Here is a 25,790-nt window from a genome sequence, read left to right as displayed (position 1 = left end):
ACTGACACTGTAACATAGCATTTTGCATGTATATATAACCGCAGTCGCACACAGAATATAAGCATGCCGCATATGATTTGAATCAGCATAAGCTGCTTGTGAGTCCAATTTGCATCACCTTGCAAATAAGGCGCATTTTAAGTAAAAAACTTTCAAAAATGTTGCACGGTGCTCACCTGTTATGTGTAACGTGATTTGTAGTGCATGGAGGATAGATTTTATTTTATGCAAGTAGTATTTATTAATATTTTTGCATATGGACAAAGAAAATATCTGCGTAACAAGGCAAACAATGAACAAAAACTTCATAATACTACACATGTGAACATCCAAATACTGAAATGGATACATATCATAAAAATAGTCACAGTGTATCAACAAGGTCAAAATTACACAGAGTGTCTAACTTAGGGTGAAAACTATGCTCTAAGTTATCGAATGAGAAGGTAGAAAAGGTAAAATAGACCATGAAAGGAAAGAAAATAAAATAGAGAACAAAGATAAAGGGGATATGGGAGGAATTGGGATGGGAGAGGACCACCAGGTCTCCAATAAAGTACTGGGTGATACTCAATCAACTTATTTGAAAGGAAGGATTAAGGTGTGCCAGCAAGGGGTTTGTATCTGTCGGATTCACAGAATTCCAGCCATGGGCCCAGATCAGCGAATAATTCTGAAATTTATCAGGAGAGGACATTATGAGGTCATCCACTGATCTATACATTTCTAATCTATGAAACCAGTCAGTAGGGGTCGGTGGGGTAGTAGATTTCCAGTGCACAGGTATAACAGCCTTAGCTGTACTGTAGAAATATTTCAACAGCGATTTTTTGTAAACCGATAAGGGCGATACATGTCAATTTAACAGCCAGAATTCAGTCCCACCTGGCACCCCTGAGCCTAGGACTTTGCTTGCAACCGATATTACATCATCCCAGAAAGTTCGCAAAATCGAGCAGGACCACCATATATGAAGTGGGGCATGGAGGATAGATTATGTTGACACATCTGGACATTGATGTTTCACAAACTGCTTGACATTTCATAAGTCAAAATGCGGCACAAATAGAGGAAGCCAATTTTTTGAGTCTAAACTGATTGCGAGCTACAGAAAAAAAATAGTTATTTCCCACTGGCTAATCACACCTAATAATCATTCATTCTACTACTACAGAGGCATGTGTCACTATTTACCTCTGAATTTAAATTAATTTCTAAAAAAAAAATGTCATATTTCTATCAATGGCTGATCAATTCACCAGAGCACAGATAAGAGGTGTATTAAGATGTCCTCCATTTGCTATATGAAAAAGAGTATGGTGTAAGGTGAACTAGAGCAGGATTTGCGCATTTGAATTAGATGAGATAACAAGAATTAAATTGAAAGAAAATTGCTCTAACCACATTAAGGTAAAGATGGAAACAGCATCCCCCCCTCCCCACTCCCTCCATGAGTTAATGAATTTAACTAAGAGGAGAACTCCTGAAACCTTTAATCTATATATTAACCCTTCCATGTCACAGATATTCCAAAGATTCATGAATATTTTTTTGAAAAAGGTAGTAACAAAAATATACATACTGACACACAAGTAAAAAGCAACACAAAAATAAGTGTTAAGAGAAAATACCTAACGGTAAGAGAGGGTAGTGTTATAGAGGGGGACCAGGATAAAGAGGAAGGATGAATATGTTGAGGCTGCAGGAGCTTATCAGAGGTAAGACTTCATATAGTTAAGGCATTTGTTCCTACAGAAGATATATCAGGCGTCTTTTCTGCCATGCTGGCCACCCACAGGCTGATCCTGCAACTCGTGTGAGTACTGAGCAGCATGATCAGGATTCAATTTGAATGGGAATATTCTTGGACAACTGTTAGTGCTGTCCAAGAATAAATGCACACTAGGCTTTCTTTGGGCTCCGTAGGCACTGATTTCTAACCAATTTGCCCATTTCAGATGAAGCTAAATACTGTAATAGGTAACATCAAAGAGCCTTCTAAAATCTTAATTATTTTATGAAATTTTACATAGTTTGAACTACAAAGAATTTTTTAAATTATATTTATAAACTAAAAATAAATAAGTGACATAAAACAGAATACAACTTACACAAATATTTAATGAAGTTGACATCTTATATATAAAATTCATTGGTATGTTTGTTTATTTGTTTGTCTCTCCAGATATGCATTCGGACACCCCTACACCGATTGGGATGAAAGCAACGCGAGGTGGTCCAGTTGGATCCTGGCCAGGTTTTAGGGGGGGTTAGGGTACCAGTCGGACCTCCCGTTGGTGGATGCAGGCCAGAACTTTGACCCAGTGACGCTGGCTAGAACTTTGACCTGGGGAGCCTGTTCTGAGCCTTCCACTGGATGGATTTGGGTGAACCTTCACAGAGTGGTAACATTGGATCCCAGAAGACATACTAAGGGGTTTAGGTCCCAGTCGGACCTCCCGTTGGTATACATTGACCCGAGGATGCTGGGCAGAACTTTGATCCGGGGAGTCTCTTCTGGACATTCCACTGGATGGATTTGTATGAAAACTTCACAGAGGGGTGGCAATTGGTCTGGGATGCCGAATAGAGTGGTTGGGGTCCCGGTCAGACCTCACAGCAGAGTGCGCCGGGCAGAATTTTGACCCAGGGAGCCACTGGATCGATTTGAACGACATCGTATAATAAAACTTAATATCTTGAAAATGTAAACCCGGGCAATGCCAGGTACTTCAGCTAGTAAGGAATATCTATAAACCAATTTAACAAAAGAGGACAAAATGTGAGAATTATGTATATTCAATGTCCTAAGACCTAAACCTGCAAAATGTACTATGATCAATGCTAGACAGAAATATAAAAAAACTGATCTTTTTAAGACCTTTTACAAACATGGAACTATACCTAAAAGCAATGTGCAGTCTTAGCCCCAAATTAATGCTGTAAAACATAGGCCGCATATTCAACTGCCTGTACTCTAGCCAAAATATCAAACTTTCAGCTGTAATTCTTTGAAGAACCATAAACATATTTTGTGTGTGCGTGTTAGCACTAGCACAGATGTTAACAGGTGAAAATCAATGCTAGTATATAAATAACACAATTATGAACAATGTCAGACACCATAGCACCTGCCAAGGTAGGAAAACTCTATTGTGTATGTTACAAGATGCTTTTTGCTGTTACATCAATCGTATATATTTTAAGCACAGTAACTCTTCAGCCCTACTGCATTGAGGAACATCAGAAAATAAAATGAAAAGACAATAGCTAATAAATGTGCAGAACATGGCACTCACATTGCTTTCCCTCCTACACAAACTATAAATATATTAATTAATAATTCATACAGTAACTGCTGCAATATGTCTAATAGTAATAGAGTGAAGAGATTAGACCCCTCTGCCGATATTCACTGCAGTGTTCGCAAATACGCGCTACAGCACGTATTTTGCCCGATATTGAGCACTGGGGACTCAGTTTTATAAAGTAGCCGGGTCCCCGTGGAACGCGCTGTGCTGTGGCCAATCCCTGACAGCTGGCTGCAGTACCGGCAGCGGAGGGGAGGAGTGAAGACCTCCCGAAGAGAAGAGCGTCGCGGCAACAGTTCTGGCGGCCGCACAAGAGGCCAGAAGACGGCGTGATCAAGAAGGAAGAAAGGAAGAGGCGGCGCCGCTGGCCAGGACGGGCCAGCGGCAGAAGAATGAAGCTGAGGACCGGAGAGGACTGCGGGGGTGGAAAGATAAAGTACTAACGAAGTTCCCCCAGCAGCCTCTTCCACCGTACCGGTAGGCAGCCTTGGGCCACCGTTATTTAACCCCTCCCTAGACCACCATGGTTGTCTGGCACTAGGCCAGTGGCATACATTAAAGCAATAGGCCTGTGGGTATATAGGTGGGCACAAGGCCAGGGCTATATAGGGGGCTTTAGGCCCAATTGAAGGTATCTTCCGCACAAATAGGTGTGCCAATACTGGCAAAAAGGGCAAATAGGTGGGTCAATACTGGGGGCACTGCATAAGGGGGATTACCACAGGGGGCAATGCATAGGGGGACTACTAGGGGTAATGCATAAGGGGATTACTACTAGGGGTAATGCATAGGGGGATTACTACTCGGAGTAATGCATAGGGGGATTACTACTGGGGGCAATGCATAGGCGGACTACTGGGGGCAATGCATAGGGGGACTACTAGAGCTAATGCATAGGGGAATTACTAGTAGTGGCAATGCATAGGGGGTCAACTACTGGGGGCAATGCATTGGGGGACTAAAGGGCATTACTGTGCAGAATAATGTGTAAAGGCTGGGCATGGCTGTGTGGCATCATTTGTAAGGGGCATTACTGCGTGGCATAATGTGTAAAGACCGGGCATTAATGTGCGGCACAATGTTTAAAGGCCGGGCATAGCTGTGTGGCAAAATGTGTAAAGACTGGGCATTAATGCGTGGAATAATGTGTAAAGGACATTAATGTGTGGCATAATGTGTAAAGGCCGGGCATGGCTGTGTGGCATCATTTGTAAGGGTTATGCGGAGCTTTAAAGCATAAATTATGATGGGACCCAGAAACAGTCAGGAAGGACCCCATTTTTTTTTTAAAGTGGAGGGTCCCTGGGACCCACATATTTTGTCACTCAATGCGATCACTGTACTGTGATCGATAAAACATTATGCTGCTCAATGGATAAAGTAATTAGCTATTAAACAAAATAAAACAACATATACTTTAGGCTTCATTGTATTTCCCAGTCATTTTATCATTATTATACAAATCCTGTAACTGCTGAATAATTTTATTACGATGCCACATTAAGTTTCTACTTTAAGACACATTTTGTTCTCTGGTACAGGGGTCCTGGTACTAGTAGGTCCCCCTAGCAAAACGAAAAATGCACAAGCTATGGTTACGCCATAAGCAACTACATAATAGTTAATGAGAGGTTCAGGAACTGAGTTCCTGCTCAAAAATAGTACTATGTGTATATATATATATATATATATATATATATATTGACCAAGGAGGTGCGCCAATCTAGGCATATGTAGTAATGGAGTCACAGAAGCGGAGATGCTTTCTATGTTTCAATATTTAGTCATATTGTCATTATGTGTGTCAGGAGAGCTACAGTGTTTGTTGCTGGTCAGACTTAACTTGCATACTGTGTGACTATCTGATGTGTATCGATGGTACCGATGTTTATGGTGTCACACGGCGTCGTACAGATATGAGAAGGCAGCAGTGAGTGTCACTATGATTGGCTGTGCTTTGGAAGGCATTAGCATATTTTAGCAACTGCGATCCGTGAGAGAATGCAATTGCAATTTCATTAGTGTAAGTCTTGGTATCAGGCCCCTAATTCGCAGTGAGAATGGCTCGCAGGACCAACTCGCATCTAATAGGTTCAAGCCCAGAGAGAAGAGAGAAAATTGCTACCAGAGAACAGACTGACACATGTTTAATGTCGTATTAAATTACATTTACAGCAGACGATCACTGAAGAAGTGTAAAACGATGGTATATGTTTTTTCTGTGGAGATTAGGATGTCAGGAAGGTAAGACACCTATCCAATAAGTAATCATTTCAAATAACGAGGCATTTTTGGTATTTTCACTTCAGTGGATTCATACTTAGTATTTGGGGCTCCTAACATAAAATTAACAATCCTTAAATAATAGTTAGTCCAAGTGATCAAAGTAAAGAGCACTGTTGCGTCAAAACCCCAAAATGAACTTGCTGCTGGGAAAGAAATACCAGATATAGGTTCCCAGACACAGCTCCAAGGTTCACTCTCTGAATTACATCTGAGAATGATGGAAACCAAGGATTCCTAGTAGCAAAAATGTTTCCAGTTCTCAACTCCTCATTTTATCAAACAAAAAGGAGGAGAAAAATCCCACTAGTGTACTAAACAATGAATTCAATACATTGATAAGTCAGCAGCAGCTGGACTGAGGGGCTGCCAAACCACCCTACAAAAAGCAAACAGAACAAAAAATAGAACAGCTTCATATTATGTAACCAAATAAAAGGATCACTAAAAAAGTATAAACACCACAGGGAAACTCTAATAGCCTACTACTTGCAGGCATCGGCCAGTTTCCAGCGATCCAGCCCCATGTTTTAAAGTGGCAATCGTTTATAAGGCAAAACCAGGTTGCTTTTACATTTTAAATGATTTCCATTTTAACACATTGGGCAGACTCGCTGCAAGTCACAGGCTATTGCATTTCTCCCTAAATGTTAATTTATAAAAATATTGCAGCATTATTCATTAGTGGTAATCAAGTAAATTAAATTTTTTAATAACATACAGTAAAATGAAAGCTTCATTAACAACCCTTAATATCATAGTGCATTTCCCTAATAAGGACGAAATTGCGCCCTAGTAGTATACAGTACGTCCAGTAGTAAGCGTTAGATCTTTTGGACTCAGGACTTTTATTTCAATATATGTGCTCTTTCATAAGGAACCCCACACAGACAGGGAGAATATTAAAGCTTAAATACTCCTTTTTAACAATTTTTAAGCAATGTAAATGTCCTATATATTCCCTTTTACCTCCTAAATTTCCATTACTTACTGATACTTCTCAGAAATTGTTTTGTGAGGCTGCTACAGACATGATATTCAGGTTTTAATTATCCAGCAGTGAGCACAATGAAAAAGTCACGTCGTTTTGCATGTATAATTATCCTATGCAGTTTCTAGATAGTGTTACATGCTACAGGTTTCCTTTGTGTGGTGTTCCATTACAGGAGAATGTGAGTTGCGGCAGAGTAATACCTGAAGCCAGGCAGGCAGTTACATGATGACTCACAGTGCTGTCACTGCAGCGTAAGGTTACTGTAGTGCACTCAACTGCTATTACACGTTACTCGCACACACACATACATACATTTTATATATACACAATCAGTGATCGCGGTGAGTGACAAAATATGTGGGTCCCAGGGACACTGCACTTTAAAAAAAATGGGGTCCATCCTCACCGTTTCTGGGTCCCATCATAATTTATGCTTTAGAGCTCCCCATATAACTCTCAGACCTCCCCTAACCCCTTACAAATGATGCCACACAGCCATGCCCGGCCTTTACACATTATGCCACACATTAATGCCCTTTACACATTATGCCACGCACGCAGTAATGCCCAGTCTTTACACATTTTGCCACACAGCCATGCCCGGCCTTTAAACATTATGCCGCACATTAATGCCCGGTCTTTACACATTATGCCATGCAGTAATGCTCCTTACAAATGGTGCCACACAGCCATGCCCGGCCTTTACACATTATACTGCACATTAATGCCCTTTAGTCCCCCTATGCATTGGCCCCAGTAGTAGTCCCCCCTCCATGCATTGCCCCCAGTAGTAATCCCCCTACGCATTACCCCTAGTATTAATCCCCTATGCATTACCCCTAGTAGTCCCATTATGCATTGCCGCCAGTAGTAATCCCCCCTATGCAGTGCCCCCAGTAGTTGACCCCCTATGCATTGCCCCCAGTATTGGGCCAGCTATTTGCCCTTTTTGCCAGTATTGGCACACCTATTTGTGGGGAAGATACATTCAATTGGGTCTAATGTCCCCTATATAGCCCGGGCCTTGTGCCCGCCTATATACCCACAGGCCTATTGCCTGAATTTATGCCACGGGCCTAGTGCTCGACAACCCTGGCAGTCTAGTGAGGAGTTAAAAAACGGGCCCAAGGCTGCCTACCGGTACGGTGGAAGACGGTGCGGGGGGGGGGGAGCTTCGTTAGCTCTTTTTCTTTCCACCCCCGCAGTCCTCTCCGGTCCTCAGCTTCATTCTTCTGCCGCTAGCCCATCCTGGCCAGCGGCGCCGCCTCTTCCTTTCTTCCTTCTTGATCACGCTGTCTTCTGGCCTCTTGCGCGGCCTCCGGAACTGTTGCCGCGACGCTCTTCTCTTCGGGAGGTCTTCACTCCTCCCCTCTGTCGCCGGTACTGAAGTTTCCCGCTCAGCGGCGTCTAATTCAAGATGCCACGAGTGGGCGGGGCTATGACGCGGCGAGCTGCGATGGGCTCGTTCCGTCTGCCTCCTATTGGCTCGCGGCCAGTGCCAAAAAAACGCCGCCGCTACTTGGCTTCCAAGCAGTGAGCACCACTTAGCTTGCTCCCGGAGCAAAGCTTCTCCCACCGCCACTTTACCATCAACGTTGGTGGAAGGGTCCAGGCGGTCCCTTTACCAGGTACCCGCCGCTGTGGCTTACCCGGCGCTGGGAACAAACACACTGTCCCAGCGCCGGCCACGGATGCTGTGCCGATGCTGGGATCAGACACTTGATCCCAGCACGGCTTTTGACAGCAGCAGCCAATGAGAGTCTATCTGACTCTCATTGGCTGCTATAACAGACAGCGTTGTGTCTTTCTCAGGGGGACGCGCTGTGCTGCAGTCAGCTGTCAGGGATTGGCCACAGTACAGCGCATCCCCAGGGACCCAGCTACTTTATAAAAGTGAGTCCCCAGTGCTCAATATCGGGTAAAATACGCGCTATAGCGCGTATTTGCGAACACTGCACAATGGTGCTTGAAAGTTTGTGAACCCTTCAGAATTCTCTATATTTCTGCTGAAATTTGGCCTAAAACTACCTCAGATTTTCACACAAGTCCTAAAAGCAGATAGATAACCAAATGAAACAAAAAAAAAGACATGTTCTTTTTTTTTTTAGGAAAATTATCTAATATCACATAACTGTATCTGAGTGTCAAAAATATGTGAACCTTTAGGCTTAGCAGATATTTGGAAGGGGAATTTAGAGTCAGGTATTTTCAATATATGGGATGACAATCAGGTGTAAGTGGACAACATGTCTTTTTTAAAATAACAGGGATGTTCACCACACTTATTTATGGAAGTGTATAATGCCACAAACAAAAGAGATTTCTGAGGACCTCAGAAGAAGAGTTGTTGATGCTCATCAGGCTGGAAAAGGTAACAAAACCTTCTCTAAAGTGGTTGGACTTCACCAATCAACAGTCAGACAGATTGTGTACAAATGGAAGAAATTCCAGACCATTATTACCCTCCCCAGGAGTGGTCGACCAACAAGGATCACGCCAAGACCAAGGCGTCTAATAGTTTGCAAGGTCACAAAGGAACCCAAGGTAACCTCTAAGCAACTGAAGGCCTTCTCACATTAGCTAATGTTAATGTTCAAGACTCCACCATCAGGAGGACAATGAACAACAATGGTATGTATGGCAAGATTGCAAGGAGAAAGCCACTGCTCTCCAAAAAGAGCTGCCCGTCTGCAGGTTGCTAAAAATCACCTGGACAAGCCAGAAGACTATTGTAACAATGTTTTGTGGACAGATGAGTCCAAAATAGATCTTTATGATTTAAATAAGTAGTGTTATGTTTGGAGAAATAAGGACATTGCATTCCAGCATAAAAACCTCATAACATCTGTGAAACATGGTGGTGGTATCATGGTTTGGGCCTGTTTTGCTGCATCTGGCCCAGGATTACTTGCCATCATTGATGGGACAATGAATTCTGAATTATACCAGAATATTCTAAAGGAAAATGTCAGGACATCTGTCCATGAGCTGCATCTCAAGAGAACGTGGGTCATGCAGCAAGACAATGACCAAAAGCACACAAGTAATTTGACCAAAGAATAGTTAAAAGAAGAATATATTTAAAAGTTTTGGAATAGCCAAGTCAAAGTCCTGACTTTAAGTCAATCGAAATATTGTGGAAGGACCTGAAATGAGCAGTTCATGGGAGGAAACCCACCAATATAATAGAATTTAAGCTGTTTTGTATGGAGGAATGGGAAAAAAATTTCTACAAGCTGATGTTTAGGACTAATCAACAGATACCAGAAATGTTTAGAAGCAGTTATTGCTGCACGAGGGGGTAATACCAGATAGTGAAAGCAAAGGTTCAGATATGTGATATTGGAAAAGATGACCAGGTCTAATTTTTTTTGTCTCATTTGTTTGATTTGGTGCTCTTTATCTACTTTTAGCACTTAAAATATCGAGGACGAAACTATTGAAAACTCTGAAGGGTTCACAAACTTTCAAGCACCACTCTACATGTCTCTGTGTGTGTATGTATGTATACATTGAAACAATGAACACAGAACTTGACATGTACCCTAAAAGCAACACAGTTTTAATTTGGGCAATGCGCTTTTTCAAGATGGGAACAAAAAGGATAGTGTTTGTTATATTCTTCTTGAATCAACCATGTATATTAAAGCTCTCAAAAGCTTATGTTTCCGGATAACTGGGAGGGGTTGTACACCACATTCCATCTCCCTAAAAACAAGTGACCTACAGTAATGCCGGGTACTGGCGTCGCTAATGACGGGGGTGCTGGCATCGGCAAGTGTATACACACTTGCCGGTCAGAAGTGACGGAACGTGGCGGGGGCCGTGCTGCATTCGGCGGCATGGCTCCTGCTGACGATATTGACGCACGTGATCACTGATGACGCGCAGGAGCGCACATCATCAGTGATATAGTGCGTACACACTGGACGACTTAAAGAATCTGTTGTAACGAATGGTGGTTATCAGCAAATTCATTTAAAATGTCACCTAGTGGCTTAAGTCATTGTTAAAGATTTTCAGTGATTCTGGAGTATTTTAATATATGGAGACTTCAAGCTTGTAAGAACTAAGGTTAAGGTGAAAGATGTGTTCTTACATTTGTAGTGCAATACCTAAAGGTGGCCTAAATAGAAAAAGTTCTGTCAAAACTTTAGTATAGAAATACACATACATCATACAGCCTAATAGCTTCCCGCCAACATAGCTAGTACCTTTTTTAATCAAGCAAATGCAGAGATGAATTACAATGTGAATGCTTAATTTTTTCTGGATTAAAATGTTTAAAATGTCACAAGGACCAGATCTAAATTAGGAACAGTAGGTTTCTGCCTAAAGGCTGCAGTGGCTGAGAGGCAGTTGTATCCCTGCACTGCAGCTATGTGGGAAGGGACATTATATACTGCTCTGAACACCAATATTGGACTTCTCTGTATAAGAATTGAGAAAATAGATGTGCTGGAGACTTGTGTGCCAAAGGTTGTATGACTAAAGGCCTGGTCATGTATGAAAACTTGGTCTTGTATGTCACACCAATGAAACACGCATCTCCTTTTTGAGATATGAGAGGACGGATGTGGGTCATGGGCAATTCCACCGGTAATGGAATCACCTTTTTACAGTGATAACTTTATTCATTGTACAACAGCCACCACTAATGTGAACAAATCATCATAACCCAACAGCCCACAATAAGCCCCATATAAAATACTATCAAAATAGCTTAAGTGCTATCTCGTGTAAGTTATCTACATAGATAAAATGAAGTCCCTGGTAGGCATCTGTCTGTTTGTTAGGGCTAATCTCGAGAAGCACTGGATGGATTTTGATGCGGTTTTCCCTATTCTATAGAACATTTGTCGAGGAAGGTTTAGGTGTATGAACATTAATGTATGACAAAATGGAGCCGAGTAGTGATGATTTTAGTGAAGCAAGTCAATAAATAAAACTGACATCTGTGCGCTTTCTTGGCCTATGGTGCCTAAATCGTTAAAGACATGTTGCAACAATGGACTTTATTTATACCTTGTAGAGAATGATACATATTAACTGGTTTCTCCAGGAAAATTGATGTAAGCCCTGTTTACTGGTAGAAAATTTCAGTTTTTCCCTTATTTTACATCTCATATTTCATTTATGTGAAAAACGAATCTTTAATTTCAAACGAGTTCAATTCTCGATAAAAGTCTGCTTTGGCATGACAACAAATAAGCACAGGGACAGACACTTTACGTTGCTGGAGTTGACCTAGGTGGAGACTCTTTTTCTCATGGATAACTTTACGTGAGCCTTTTGCATATCACGTCAAAAAAGGGGCAGACTAGATAGACCAAATGGTTATTTTCTGCCGTCAAATATTATGTTTCTATGTAACAATCTTTTTGTGTTGACGTCAGGAGCAAAAACGACTAATGTCGTCTACAAGGCAATCTTATAAGACCTTAATTAAAAAAAAGACTAAGTATGACAATTTGTATAACATCAAAAAGTGGGTAATGACCATGGTAAAGTGTACTGATTACAATATGTTCGTTAACAATTAATGCAACTACTACTACTTATATAACCTACTGTTTTACAAAATATTTTCACAATTTGGAACGTAACAACATGACTCAATACTTGGAATACTTCTGATTAAAAGTTTACAAAAGAATACAAACGTAGATTCAGATACATAGAAGTGCCAATTAAAAATATGAACTACAAATTATATTTGCTTACTTTTGATCTCTCCTCTCCGGGATGTGACCACTTTAGGGGGAGGGGCCCGGACTTTCATGTCCTTAGGCCCTGACCCCGTCACAGTAAAATGCTGGTTAAAGGGGGTCTGTGGGGACGGGACGGAGCAAAATGACGTAATTCACAGCAATTTAGCCCTGCCCCCTTTCTAGGGACCCACGATTCCCGGCAATTATCTCTTCAGCTAGGTCCACTTCACTAGAGTGTGGGCGGGAGCTCCAGACACTCCCTTGGGGGTGCAGGGGACTACCTGAAAATGGGCAGACTCCCGCACCTTTCGGGAGAATAGGCAAGTATGCTACAAATAGGTACATTCAAAACACAATCAAGACTAACCAAGTACTACAATACATTCATGATCAAAATATAATAATGTCCCCTGTTATCAGTATTGGGTTGTTGCAACAATTTTAACTTCTGAACTATTATTTATATATATATATTAATTTTTTATTACCAGTTATTTGTATAGCTCGCACATATTCTGCAGGGATTTACAGAGAATATTGAATATGCCGCTTTACAAATTGAAAAATGTAGGTAGACTTAAAATTATATGCTATATACTCTCAAAAAATATGATGCGACTACATCCCTGTATAATCAATGACTGTGATCAGTTGTGTAAATGGTGGCACTTCCTCTTTAGACCTACCTCCTGATCAAAGGCGCAACTGAATGTGATTCAGTTACCAATAATATGTTGATCCTGTTACTTCAAATTACAGCCTAGAAAAAGACCATCTCCTTTTAAAAATGAGCTTGCATTTAGAAACTAATATAAATCTGAATTTTGAGGTAATATCTCGAAATTTTAATAAATAATCAAACTTTTTTTTACCATTTTCGGTAATAAAATCATCTTCACTGTTGTACTTTTGGAGAGAGAATTATTTATGGCTGTTAAATTGCCTTATTTCCATTTTATTAACCCTGATATTGAGATATTATGTGATAATTGAATCAAACACATATTTTCATTGCTTTATATGCAAATGAACGAAAACCTGTCCATAATATGGTTTTCTACAATATAGTTTTAATTCAGTGAACACCAATATGTTTAAAGAGGCCTAATATTAAGTATTAGATCACAAATCAAAATTATTTTCCTCTGTTAGCAAAATAGAGCACTAAAGGGGCCTATCCATTAGCAGATCTTTCTCTACGATGAAAGACAAAAGATTTATCCCTTGAAAATTCCTGGGGCTGCGGTGACAGATATCATTCAGGTAGTGGATTTTTTTTTTATGTTTCTATTAATTTTCATTAAAAATATCATTCGTCGTTTACCGCTTATAAACTGACAGATATTTCTAATATCTGTCAGCAATAAGCGATAATTGACCAATATGTTGGAGAGACGAAAGACACAATTTGTCGGCCGCGGGACTGCGCATCTGTCATCGTTCTGGGCCAATCCATGACAGATAAATTGAATGACTGAACGATATATCGTTCATCGTTCAAATTTATCTGTTAATGGTTAGGCCCCTTTAAACTGTTTATTAATGCCAATATCTTGTACCTGTTGACTTATGATTTAGGCTATATGTCCATATTTTCATGGAATTGCTCTTCTACAATGACGGCTATAGCTAAAGGTGGTCCTTACATCGGACCCTAACTAGAATAATTTTTTCCCTGTGAATTTATCTATTCACAAAGTGAGTGCTTGTTAGGGGAGACCATATGTGCTATTTTCACCCATAATTTAAGAAGTCTTTTCATGGCTTCATTTATGGGTAAATTAACATATATAGCCTTGGACTGTTGGAGAGCAATAAGCTGGATGAAATCATGGGGACACAGTGAATAAGGTATCATGCATGTCTATAATTTTCTGAATTGCTGGGAAATAAATTTCAAAATAAATGAAAAGTCTTTTCTCAGATTAAATATAGTATTGTACAGCTTGGGTCACCTCGCTGACATTTGTTTAGCTAATACCACACTATAATATAGTGTATGAGAAAGGTCCATTCCTGCATATATTTTTAATATGTCAATATCATTGAATGTTTGGTAAGAACCTTATTACGGAAGGAATGCCATATAAAAATGTACGAATTGTAAAAAGTGCTTCAAATATATTCTGCTATTTAGCATAATTCAGCTAAATTATACTTCTGCAATCTACATGCATGTTTTTTTTTCCTCTGAGAATCTGCACTGAAAACCTCCTTATGTCACTCAAATACCTACATTTAGCACCTAAACCTAGCGGAAATTGTGTCAGCAACAACTGGATGCCAATAATTATCTTTCCATCTGAGGTGACAGGATGAATCCAAATATAGCTAGCGCAGCACAAAATACTCCTGCAAAATGGCCAATCAGACGTTTCTCAGTAATTTCATATTCATGTCTGGGGGCTTAACAGTCACCTCCATACTAACAGCAAAGAGGGGAGGGGATGGAAAATAAAAATAAGTTGGAAAGCCTCAAATCTGATTACCTTTGTTAAGAAAAACAACCCCTGAAATTGTAGTTATAGTGTACCTGTTTGTCTATACACACATGCCTCATATGCCCCTGTGAATTTATTGGTTTCTAGTGAATGGTTAGGCTGCATTCTCAATGATGTCACTGGATGCTAGTGATTGGATAGCCTGATGCCAAGCGATGTCCCTGGTCCTTAGTGAACAGACAGGCTGCATTCTAAGTGATGTTGATTATTTACTTATTAAGAGTTACATATATAGTGCCAGCATATTCCATTGCAAACTTGCACATTATAGTTTTCATTCTAGCACCCTGCACCTGTCACAACCCATGCAGTTCATCTACATTACAATTGTAAACAAACATAAATAAAACAAGACTGTCACAGTGTGCCGGACACCGGTCATCACTTACCGGGTCCGGCAGCACTGGCTCCCTGACGGCCTGTGGGCGGGGAGATCCGGGCGCCCGCTGCCGATGACGTCCTCCCGGGCTGCCTGTCTTGTCTTCCGGCGAGCGGCAAGCAGGGAGACCCTGGCGCCTGTTGCCGCGGGCTTCCTCTGTCAAATGTGCAGACAGTCGCGGCTCCCCTAGGGGCGCGCGTGCCGTACTGCAAGTAGATTAAAGAAACAGGCAGGGTTAGGGAGTCGCTGATTAGGGCTGGCTTGAACCCTGACCTATATAGGGCAGTTCCTGGGAGCACCTCAGTGCCGGAGTATAGGCTCCATTACCATACTCCAGCGTTCCTGTGTATATCCTGACTATTGGTTCTGACCTTGGCTTGTTCGTGACTCTTGATTCTGCCTGATCCCTAGTTCTGCGTTGATTATCTGGTTCTGACCTCGGCTAATCCATGTGACCCGTTTTACGCCTCCTCCCTGGTACCGTTTTGTCTGTTTGGTTCTGATCCGGCCTGTATAGGGAAACCTAACCTAGAGGGACGCAACCTGTGTGTTGGACACAGCCAAGTCCATATCTTCTTTCGAGGTTCCCTGGAAAATACCACCGGAACATTAGACTCCACGCCTCAGGAATAGGTCTAACCAATTCCCTGAAAACGGGTTGCGTCCACAATCCGCCCGAGAGATGGTGACAAAGACTGTATAATAATAGACAAAGAGGTAAGAGGGCCCTGCGCGCAAGCTTACAACCTACAGGGAAAAAGGCATTGATACACAAGGATAAGTGCTAGATATTGAATATTTTATCCAGGCAGTTTATAGGGGTTCTTGGTGGACTGTATGACCAAAACACACAGGAATGTTGGCCTAGGGTCAGGGGGATGAGAAAGTGAGGAAAGAGAAAATATGTTAAGTCATGTTTGGACTGTATAGAGGGGATGTAATTGGGCAGGGCTGCTCATGGAGGTTATGTGGGTGGTTCTGGGATTTGATGAGCTTGCCTGAAGAGATGAGATTAAAGGAAAGTCTTATTGTGCATGGGAGGGCATTCCACAGAGTCCTGTAACCAGGAATGGGAGCAGGAACTATGAGAAACACAGATCTTGCAAAGAGCAGAGAGATCAAGTTGGAGACATTTTGACATGAGTTAAGAGATGTATGTTGGTGTAGTTTGGTCAATTGCCTTATGTAAAATTATTTTATATTGAACTCGGTAAACTACAGGTAACCAATGGAGGGACTGACCGAGCAGAGCAGCAGATGATGAACATTTAGTAAGGAAGATCAGTGATGCTGTGTTAACCAAAATGGATTGTAGTGGTGAGAGTTTGTTTTGGGGAAGACCAGTAAGGAGACTATTGCAGTAATCAATGCGGGAGATAACGAGTGCATGAATTAGAGTTTTTGCAGTGTGTTGTATAAGATATGGGCATATTCTGGATATAGTTTTTAGATGTATGTAACATGATTTGAAAACAGATTGAACATGGGGAACAAAGGACAGTTCAGAGTCAAGCATGACACCTAGGCAGTGAGCTTGTGATATATTGATGTTTGTCGAGTTATCAACAGTGATAAAGATATCAGGTTGGTAACTACTATTGTCCGAAGGTAATATTATTATTTCTGTTTTGGAAAGAATAAGTTTGAGGTGTCGAGATGACATCCAAAATGATATTCAGTAACGCAGACCAATACAGATTATTATTATTAACCTTTATTTATATGGCGCCACAAGTGTTCCGCAGCACCTTACACAGTACATAAACTAATAAGTGAACAAGAAATGAGTAACTTACAGTACATTATAGTTCAGGACAAGAACATGGTTTATATACATTGCTGCAATAGCGATTAAAAGACTCAGGGAGTTGGCAGTCAAGTGTTAGGTGTCTTTGTGGGGAGTAACGTGTAGAAGAAAGTGTAAAGAGAAGCATACAAGGGAAGAGGTCCCTGCTTGTGAGAGCTTACATTTTAAAGGGGAAAGGCAGACAGACAGGCGTGACACAGAAGGGGTAGATAGGGAGGAAAGAGCATGAAGTGGGTTAGGATGAGAGTTGCAAGGCCTTGATGAAGTAGTGGGTCTTGAGGGTGACAAATCTGGGGAGGACAGGTAGATATGAGTATTATCCGCATACAGATGAATCTGAAATCTGAAAGAGCTGAAAATTTTGCCAATAGACATGGTATAGATTGAGAAAAGCAGGGGACCTAAGCCCGGGCCTTGTGGTAAGCCAACTGATAGAGTAGCACAGAGAAACGAATAGTAAAAGAGAGATTTGATAAGTAGGATGAGAACCAGGATAGGACGGTGTCCTGAAGATCCAGAAGGATAAGAAGCGAGCAATGGTCTTTAGATTTAGCAATGATCAGATCATTCACCTTAGTCATTGCTGTCTCTGTGAAGTGTTGCTGAATGAAAACTTGACTGAAGAGGGTAGAATAAGTTGTGCGAGTGAAGAAAGTGTGCTAGGCGGGTGTAGGCAAGAGAGATAGGGTCACAATTCTGTTTTTTGTTTTTTTTTACAATTGGAGCAATCACTGCATGCTTGAATAATGATACCAGTATAGAGAGAAAGAGATTACATATTTTAGTTTAGGTTGGAATGAGCAGAGGAGACAGAGCTCTGCTGATTTGTGAGGGCATAGGATCAAGAGGAAAAGGTACTGTAGTAGAGTAGACAGATGAGTAGAGTGTACTTCATCTTCATTTGTGGGATCAAGTCCATACAGCAACAAAGAATGAGTGGTGGTTATCGTGTTTCGATGGATATTAGAGCTCCAGCTTCATCATAAACTGGAGCTCAAATATCCAGCGAAACGCGTTAAGAAACCACTCATTCTTTGTTGCTGTATGGACTTTGGGATTTCCTTTATTTGTGGATCCGGAGGACTTTGAACTATACACCCACATCATTGGATTTCATTTAATTTCCATTTGATCGGAAACACAGCTACAAGTGGACCATATCATCTTTAGTTGCTGTAGCAGTGCTGTTGCTGTTGCAGTGATCTGCTAATTGGACTGCCATCCTAACGGATTTCCACTTTGTAAATATCTGCTGTGTTGTATCTCCTACCAGGATACAATAACTATTCCACCATCTTTCCACTAAGGATTCCCATAACAGCTGAATGAATTATATGACTCTTATTTTTGCTCCCAATTAGAGTCTTTTATTCAATGTACCATTATATTAGTAATAAATGTGTTTTGTGACATTTTAGACATCCGCTTCTCTTATACTTACAGTATATTCATACATTTCATTATATTGCTTTTAACGGTTTTCAAAGTGCCAGTTACTTTATCCATATTTGTGTACATATTTGGAGGCTGACTACCTCCGACTGGCTGCTAATTAACAGCGCACCTAATATCTTTCCGTATATTTACTAAAAAGCTGGATTTTAGAAGTGTAGATGTTGCCCATAGCAACCAATCAGGTTCTAGCTATCATCTTCTATGGTGCTAGATAAATGTTAAGTAGAATCTGATTGGTTGCTATGGGCAACGTTTACACTTCTAAAAACCTGCACTTTAGCAAATATACCCCTCAGTGAGGTACCTGGTTCCTAGTAAATGGATAGGCTTCATTCTAAGTAATGTCACTGGCTTCTAGTAAATGAATAGGCTGCATTCTCAGTGATGTCAGTGGTTCATAGTGAATGGTTAAAATAACTTCCTAGTAATGTCACTAGTCTCCAGTGAATGGCTGGACTGCTTTATAAATGATGTCCATGGTTACTATTGATTGGATAGACTGCATTCTTAGTGATGTCATAGGTTCCTAGTGAGTGGATAATATGCTTTCTAAGTGACGTCACTGATTCCTAATAAATGAATAGCCTGCATTCTCAGTGATGTCAATGGATCTTTCTGAATTAACAGTAGGCATACTCAGTGATGTCACTGGTTAGTTGTGAATGAACATGCTGCATTCTCAGTGATGTCACTGTTTCCTTGTGAATAAATAGGCTGCAATCTCAGTGATATCACAGATAAAGCTGCATTCTCAGTGATGTCACTGGTTTCTAGTAAATGGATAAAGCTGCATTCTCAATAATGTCACTGCTCCTAGTTAATGGATAGGCTACATTTTCAGTGAGTTCATTGGTTCCTAGTACATAAATAGGCTGCATTTTTCAGTGATGTCACTGATTTCTAGTGAACTGATAGGCAACATTCACAGTGATGTCGCTGGTTCCTAATGAAATGACACAATGCTTTCTCTGTGATGTCATTGGTTCCTAATGAATTGATAGGTTGCATTTTCAGTGATATCACTAGTTAGAATTTGCATGGATATTAAATAAGTCCACAAAATAGATAACTTTGCTGATTCTGTGACAATAACACTTTGCGAAATACATGTCAAAATATTTTAATGTTACAAATGAGATTTCATAGGAATATGTCAATTCAGCATGATGGCATTTATAGTGGAGAAGTAAAAGAATATTTTATTCACACAAGATTGCAAGATTGTGAAATCTAGTTCAGTTCTCACCAATAAGCTATACAAAATGATGTATTAGCTTTCTGCAGCAGCTCTGACAAAAAAAAATAAAATGTCAATTTACGTTTGCATTTGGCATTTGCGTTCCCTTTTTATTTCTAGCAAAGCATAAATGTGGGCTGTCTTTGGTAAAGTCACCGCTTAATGGGGCAATTAGCGCTATGCTTTATGTCATTTTCCAAGTATAAATCTATTTTCCCAGGTACTGTGCTACAGACCCAGCTGTTATTTTCTGACCTTACAACAACTCTGGAAAAAGGGCACCAAATGTGCAGGAGACCTCAACTAACACATAACTTACAACCCGGTATCTTGTGCAAAATGAGGATCCAATTAGTTATTTAACCCTTTAACGGGCTCAGATTGAATACAAGCATGAACAGTCTTCCCTGCTGGATCAATTATTTCTCTTGTGTATTCACATGACCTCAGTGCTATATTTAGCTATATAATGGAGAAAAAATTGGATGCATAGCATATCACATTATACAATTCACCCAGCTATCACTTGGTACACCAGGGGGATATTCTAGATCAGAGGTAGGCAACAAGTGGTTCTGCAAATCCCAGGTTGCTGTTGCCGGCCACAGATGGGCAAGATATGCTGGGCTTTGTAGTTCCACAGCAACTAAATCATCACAGTCTGCCCCAGAATCATATAGCTACTGTATGTAGCAGAACAGAGGTTAAGTGCAAACGAAAACGGGCTAGAAGAATATGTAATGCATGTAGCATTTCTTGATCTATTTAATGCAGGTGCAAAAATGAGTGATAGGAAAAAGTTAAAACAATTCACTGGAACATGTCTTTATTTCCTATTTCTCAATCAAATTGTTTGTAGTAATAACATTCTATTCCAGGGTAGTGGGACCGAACACTGGCCCTGATTCAGAGCCGGACGCTCTGACGAGCTCTCCCTCTGAATCAGGGCCGTCCCTGCTCCTTTTTGGAGCGGCCTCCTGGCCGCTCGCATAGCTGTGGGTGACTACCCACAGCTATAGCGAGCGGCCAAAATGATGGTCAAGACCATCGCAGCCATCGGGCTTGCGACGAGACCCTGCGGTAGGGTCTCGCTGCCGCAAGCCCAGGAGAGCTTTTGGCTCTATCAGAGCCAAAAGCACTCCCACTGACATCACTAGTGATGTCAGTGGGGCAGGACCCAGACGGTAGGCGTTCCCATGGGAACGCCTCCGTCTGGGCAGCCACGCCCCCGGCACGCCCACCAGACGGGGTGTGCTGTCAATCACCATCGACAGCACGCCCCCTTTGGTGCGAGACCCTTAACGACGGCGTGGCCGTTGTTATTCGGGTCTCGCGGAAGAGCACGAGGGAGGTGTCTCCGTCGTGTGCATGCACACTTGGGCACCATCACCCCGCTTGCGAGCGCACAGCGCTCGCGAGCGGGTCTGAATCAGGCCCACTGTGTGCATTTCAAATAGCGAGGGAACCCTCGGGGAAGCAACACAGCAGCAGTTTCTCTCACAAATGTTCTTAAAGTAACAACAGTCATAGGGGTCTATTTACTAAGACTTAGATGGAGATAAAATGAACGGAGATAAAGTACCAGCCAATCAGCTCCTAAATGCCATATCACAGGCTGTGTTTGAAAAATGACAGTTAGGAACTGGTTGGTTTATATTTTATCTCTATCCAAGGCTTAGTAAATAGACACCATAATCTTAATGTATCCTCTTTGTTAACCCAATCTAAAAACTTCCTGCAACCCTTAGAGCTGAATCAAACAGGTAAAGAAGCTATTATGTTAAAAGTTAAAAATTTTGTGAATATTAAAAATTTATATTTCGCTTCTTTTTAAAAGAAATGTATAACATTGCAATTAAATAGACCAATTAGTATACTATCGCAGTTGAAATGCGTGTGCGTAATCGCAGCTGCCCAAAGTGGGCATCCCTGTTTAGTGCTGCGACGGCATAGCGATCGCAATGAATTAGCATACTATCACAGTTGAAATGTGTGCGTAATTGTAGCTGCCCAAAGTGGGCATCCCTGTGTAATGCGGTGATGGCATAGCGATCGCAATGAATTAGCATACTATCGCAGTTGAAATGTGTGCGTAATTGTAGCTGCCCAAAGTGGGCATCCCTGTGTAGTGCGGCGATGGAATAGCGATCACAATGAATTAGTATACTATCGCAGTTGAAATGAATGCGCAATCACAATAGTGATCCAAGCTGAATCAGGCCCTGAGTCTTAGATCAGTTACTCTTATGCTGGGTACACATTGAATGATACACTATATGGACAAAAGTATTCACATGACTGACCATTACACCAACTGTAATGACATTGTATTCAAATGCATATGCTTTAATATGGAGTTGGTCCCCCTTTTGCAGCTATAACAGCTTCCACTCATCTTGGAAGGCTTTCCACAAGATTTTTGAGTGTTTCTGTGGGACTTTGTGCCCATTCATTCTGTAGAGCATGTATGAGGTCAGGCACTGATGTTGGACGATAAGCCCTGGCTCGCAATCTCTGTTCCAGTTCATCCCAAAGGTGTTCGATGGGGTTGAGGTCAGGGCTCTGGGCCTGATTCAGACCCGGATTCAGACCCGGTCGATGGTGGCCCAGAGCGCATGCGCACGACGGAGCCGGCTCCGTCGTGCGCATGCGCGACACCTGGAAAGCAACGGGTAATCCGTCGCTCCGGGTCTCGCACCAAAGGGGGCGTGCTGTCGATGTTGAGTGACAGCACGCCTCCTTTGGTGGGCGGGCCGGGGGGGGGTGGCTGCCCAGACGGAGGCGTTCCCATGAGAACGCCTACCATCTGGGAGCGGCCCCATTGACATAACGAGTGATGTCAGTGGAGAGATTCCGGCTCTATTAGAGCCGAAATCTCTCTGGGGCTTGCGGCCACAAGACCCTACCACAAGGGTCTCGTCGCAAGCCCGATGGTCGCGATGGTCTTGACCATCGCGACCTTCATCATGGCCGCTCGCTATAGCTGTGAGTGGTCACCCACAGCTATGCAGCCGGCCAGGAGGCCGCTCCAAAAAAAAAAAAATGCCCTGATTCAGAGCGAGCGCTCTTTCAGAGCATCCGGCTCTGAATCAGGGCCTCTGTGCAGGCCAGTCAAGTTCTTCCACACCAAACTCATCAAACCATGTCTTTATAGTCCTTGCTTTGTGCACTGGGGCACAGTCATGTTGGAATAGAGAAGGGCCTTCCCCAAACTGTTGCCACAAAGTTGGATGCATAGCATTGTCCAAATGTCTTGCTATGCTGAAGCATTAAGATTGCCTTTCACTGGAGATAAGGGACCTAGCCCAAACCCTGAAAACCAGCCCCATACCAATATCCCTCCTCCACCAAACTTCACAGTTGGCACATTGCAGTCAGGCAGGTAACGTTCTCCCGGCATCCGCCAAACCCAGACTCGCCCATCTGACTGCTAAACAGAGAAGCGTGATTCGTCACTCCACAGAACACGTTTCCACTGTTCCACAGTCCTGTGTCAGTGTGCTTTACACCACTCCATCCGACGCTTGGCATTGAACTTGGTGATGTAAGGCTTGCATGCAGCTGCTCAGCCATGGAAACCCATTCCATTAAGCACCCATCGCACAATTTTTGTGCTTACATATAATGCCAGTGGAAGTTTGGAACTCTTTAGCTAAGGGGCGGTAATCATTTATTTTAACGCGCCCGATCTTGCGTCTAAAGTGACGCGAGATTGCGGGGCGCTATTCAATTGATGCCGATATTCGCGTCGAATGCTCCCAAAGAGGTCGGGTTTAGCCGCGTAAAATGGCTACAACCAAAATGCCGGCGCGATTGCGAAAACTGCCGTTTGCGTGCCCAAAAGAGTCACTTTTCGCACATTTGAGCTCGCACTACCCCGGGGGATGCGAGATGAAATGCCAACGCCGGAAGCTAATCACGCCCGATAGAAGCAACAATTGAATAGCTCCATCGGGCGTGAAGGGGCTTGACACAATTGAATTTCACCCATGGAATCAACAGAGCGTTGGTGACTTTTACGCACCATGCGCCTTAGCAGTCGTTGACGTTGCTCTGTGATTTTATGAGGTCTTCCGCTTCGAGGTTGAGTTGCTATTTTTCCTAAATGCTTCCACTTTCTAAACATATCACTTATAATATCACAGTTGACCGTGGAATATACAGCAGGGATGAAATTTCACGAACTGTCTTATTGCGAAGGTGGCATCCTATCACAGTACCACGCTTGAAGTCCCCGAGCTCTTCAAAACGACCCATTTTGAATCACAAATGTTTGCAAGTGGAGACTGCATGAGTAGGTGCTTGATTATATATACCTGTGGCAAAGGGTCTGAAACACCTTAATTAAAAAAAAAAAAAAAAAACAGGTGTGGCCAAATACTTTTTTCTAGAGTATATATCGTTGAGTACATCGGACTTTGGCCCTGATTCAGACCCATTCGCGAGCGGCTGTCCGCTCGCAAGTGGGTCGATGTTCTGCACTGAGCATGCGCACGGCGGAGGGAGCTCCGTCGTGCGCATGCGCCAGACGCGACGAGCGAAGGACTTTCCTTCGCTCGCTGTGTCTGATCTAAGGGGGCGTGCTGTCGATGTTGATTGACAGCACGCCCCCTTTGGTGGGCGTGCCGGGGGCGTGCCTCCCTGACGGGGGCGTTCCTAAGGGAACGCCTCCCGTCAGAAGCCGGCCCACTGACATCACTAGTGATGTCAGTGGGAGTGATTTTGGTTCTGATAGAGCCAAAATCACTCCGGGCCTTGCGGTTGAAAACCTCAACCGCAGGCTCCGGCTCGCAGTTTCGATGGTCGCGATGGTCAAGACCATCGCGGCCATCAAACTGTACGCTCGTATAGGCTGTGGGTGGTGACCCACAGCTATACGAGCGTCCAGGAGGACGCTCCATTTGTATGGAGGGCGGCCCTCATTCAGAGCGTGCGCTCTGCTCAGAGCGTACGGCTCTGAATGAGGGCCTTTGTTAATAGATATAATGAGAGTTATGGTAAAACTCACCTTCGGTTAACTCTCTTTCTTCGAAGTCCATAGGGTCCACAGGGTGACCTTGGGGTGTAGGTGGTAGTTGAGGACCCGGTACCGAACAGTTAAAGCTTTGCTCTCGGTCCTTCCCCCTATACCACCGCCCCTGAGCCAGAGGAACTTCAGTTTGTGACAAGCCTAAGGCCGGAGGAGGAGAGAAGGAAAACTGCTACACACAAGAATCACATTCTCACACAGAAGGAGAAGGGAAACAGGTGACCAAGAAACAATGAAGCCAGGTGTGTCAGGGTGCGGTGCCCTGTGGACCCTGTTGTCTTCGATGAAAGAGAGAGCGTTAGCAAAGGTAAGTTTTACCATAACTCTCATAATCTTCAGGGTCCATAGTGCTTCACAGGGAGACCTTGGGGATGTCCCAAAACAGTTATTCAAGGGGGGGGACGCTCCTGAGCTGAGAGGAGAATCCGGAATCCAAATGAAGCATCCTGACAGGCAAATGTATCCAAAGGTGTGAACAGAAGACTACGTGGCCTCCTTACAAAGCTGTTTAGCTGAGGCGCCATGGCAAGCTGCCCACGAGGGACCCACAAAGCCCTGCGTAACAGAAGTACAGTGTCAGATCAGGGGGAGACAGGGACAGCTGTGTGCTGAATACCATGCATCTGTACAGAGGACGATAAACATCTGCACACCTCAGGAATGCACTGTATATTGTGGTGGCTGCAAGCCTGGGTGCCAGTAGTCAGCCATTTTTTCTCTGACTTTAATAAATGCTCAGTCAGAGAATCCTTTTGTCACGTTTTTTGGTAAAGCATTTTATCACCCAGGATATGATAGTCGTGGAAGAGCTATGATTTATTTAAGTCTTCCTTTATTACTTCTTATCCGGCCTTGACCTTCATTTTGGATGCACACCAAGAGCTTGTGTTTCAGTGATTGTCTGCAGTGTAAGGAGAGACTACAGAGGTGCCATCTTTTGCTTGTGTTATGACTTGAAAGAGACCCCAAGGGGGGTTAAATGGGTCACTGCAGAAGCGCGGTACGCTAGTCTGGGATAGAAACACATTTAAAATCAGCATGAGAGGGATGCGACGCAGGGAGGGAGTGATAAAAGAAAAGGCG

The 25,790-nt window shown here is 42.6% G+C and overlaps 1 protein-coding gene across 3 annotated transcripts in view; it reads right to left on the bottom strand.

The window, feature by feature from the left end:
- Positions 1-25,790, bottom strand: part of ZRANB3 (zinc finger RANBP2-type containing 3) — a 413,977-nt gene that overhangs the window by 158,740 nt on the left and 229,447 nt on the right. The gene's annotated exons all lie outside the window — the stretch shown is intronic.

Source organism: Taudactylus pleione, unplaced genomic scaffold (genome assembly GCF_031769625.1).
Source record: "Taudactylus pleione unplaced genomic scaffold, aTauple2 ptg000122l, whole genome shotgun sequence".
Lineage (NCBI taxonomy): Eukaryota > Metazoa > Chordata > Amphibia > Anura > Myobatrachidae > Taudactylus > Taudactylus pleione.
The sequence above is the reverse complement of the archived record's forward strand: the minus strand, read 5'-3'. Positions and strand labels throughout refer to the sequence as shown.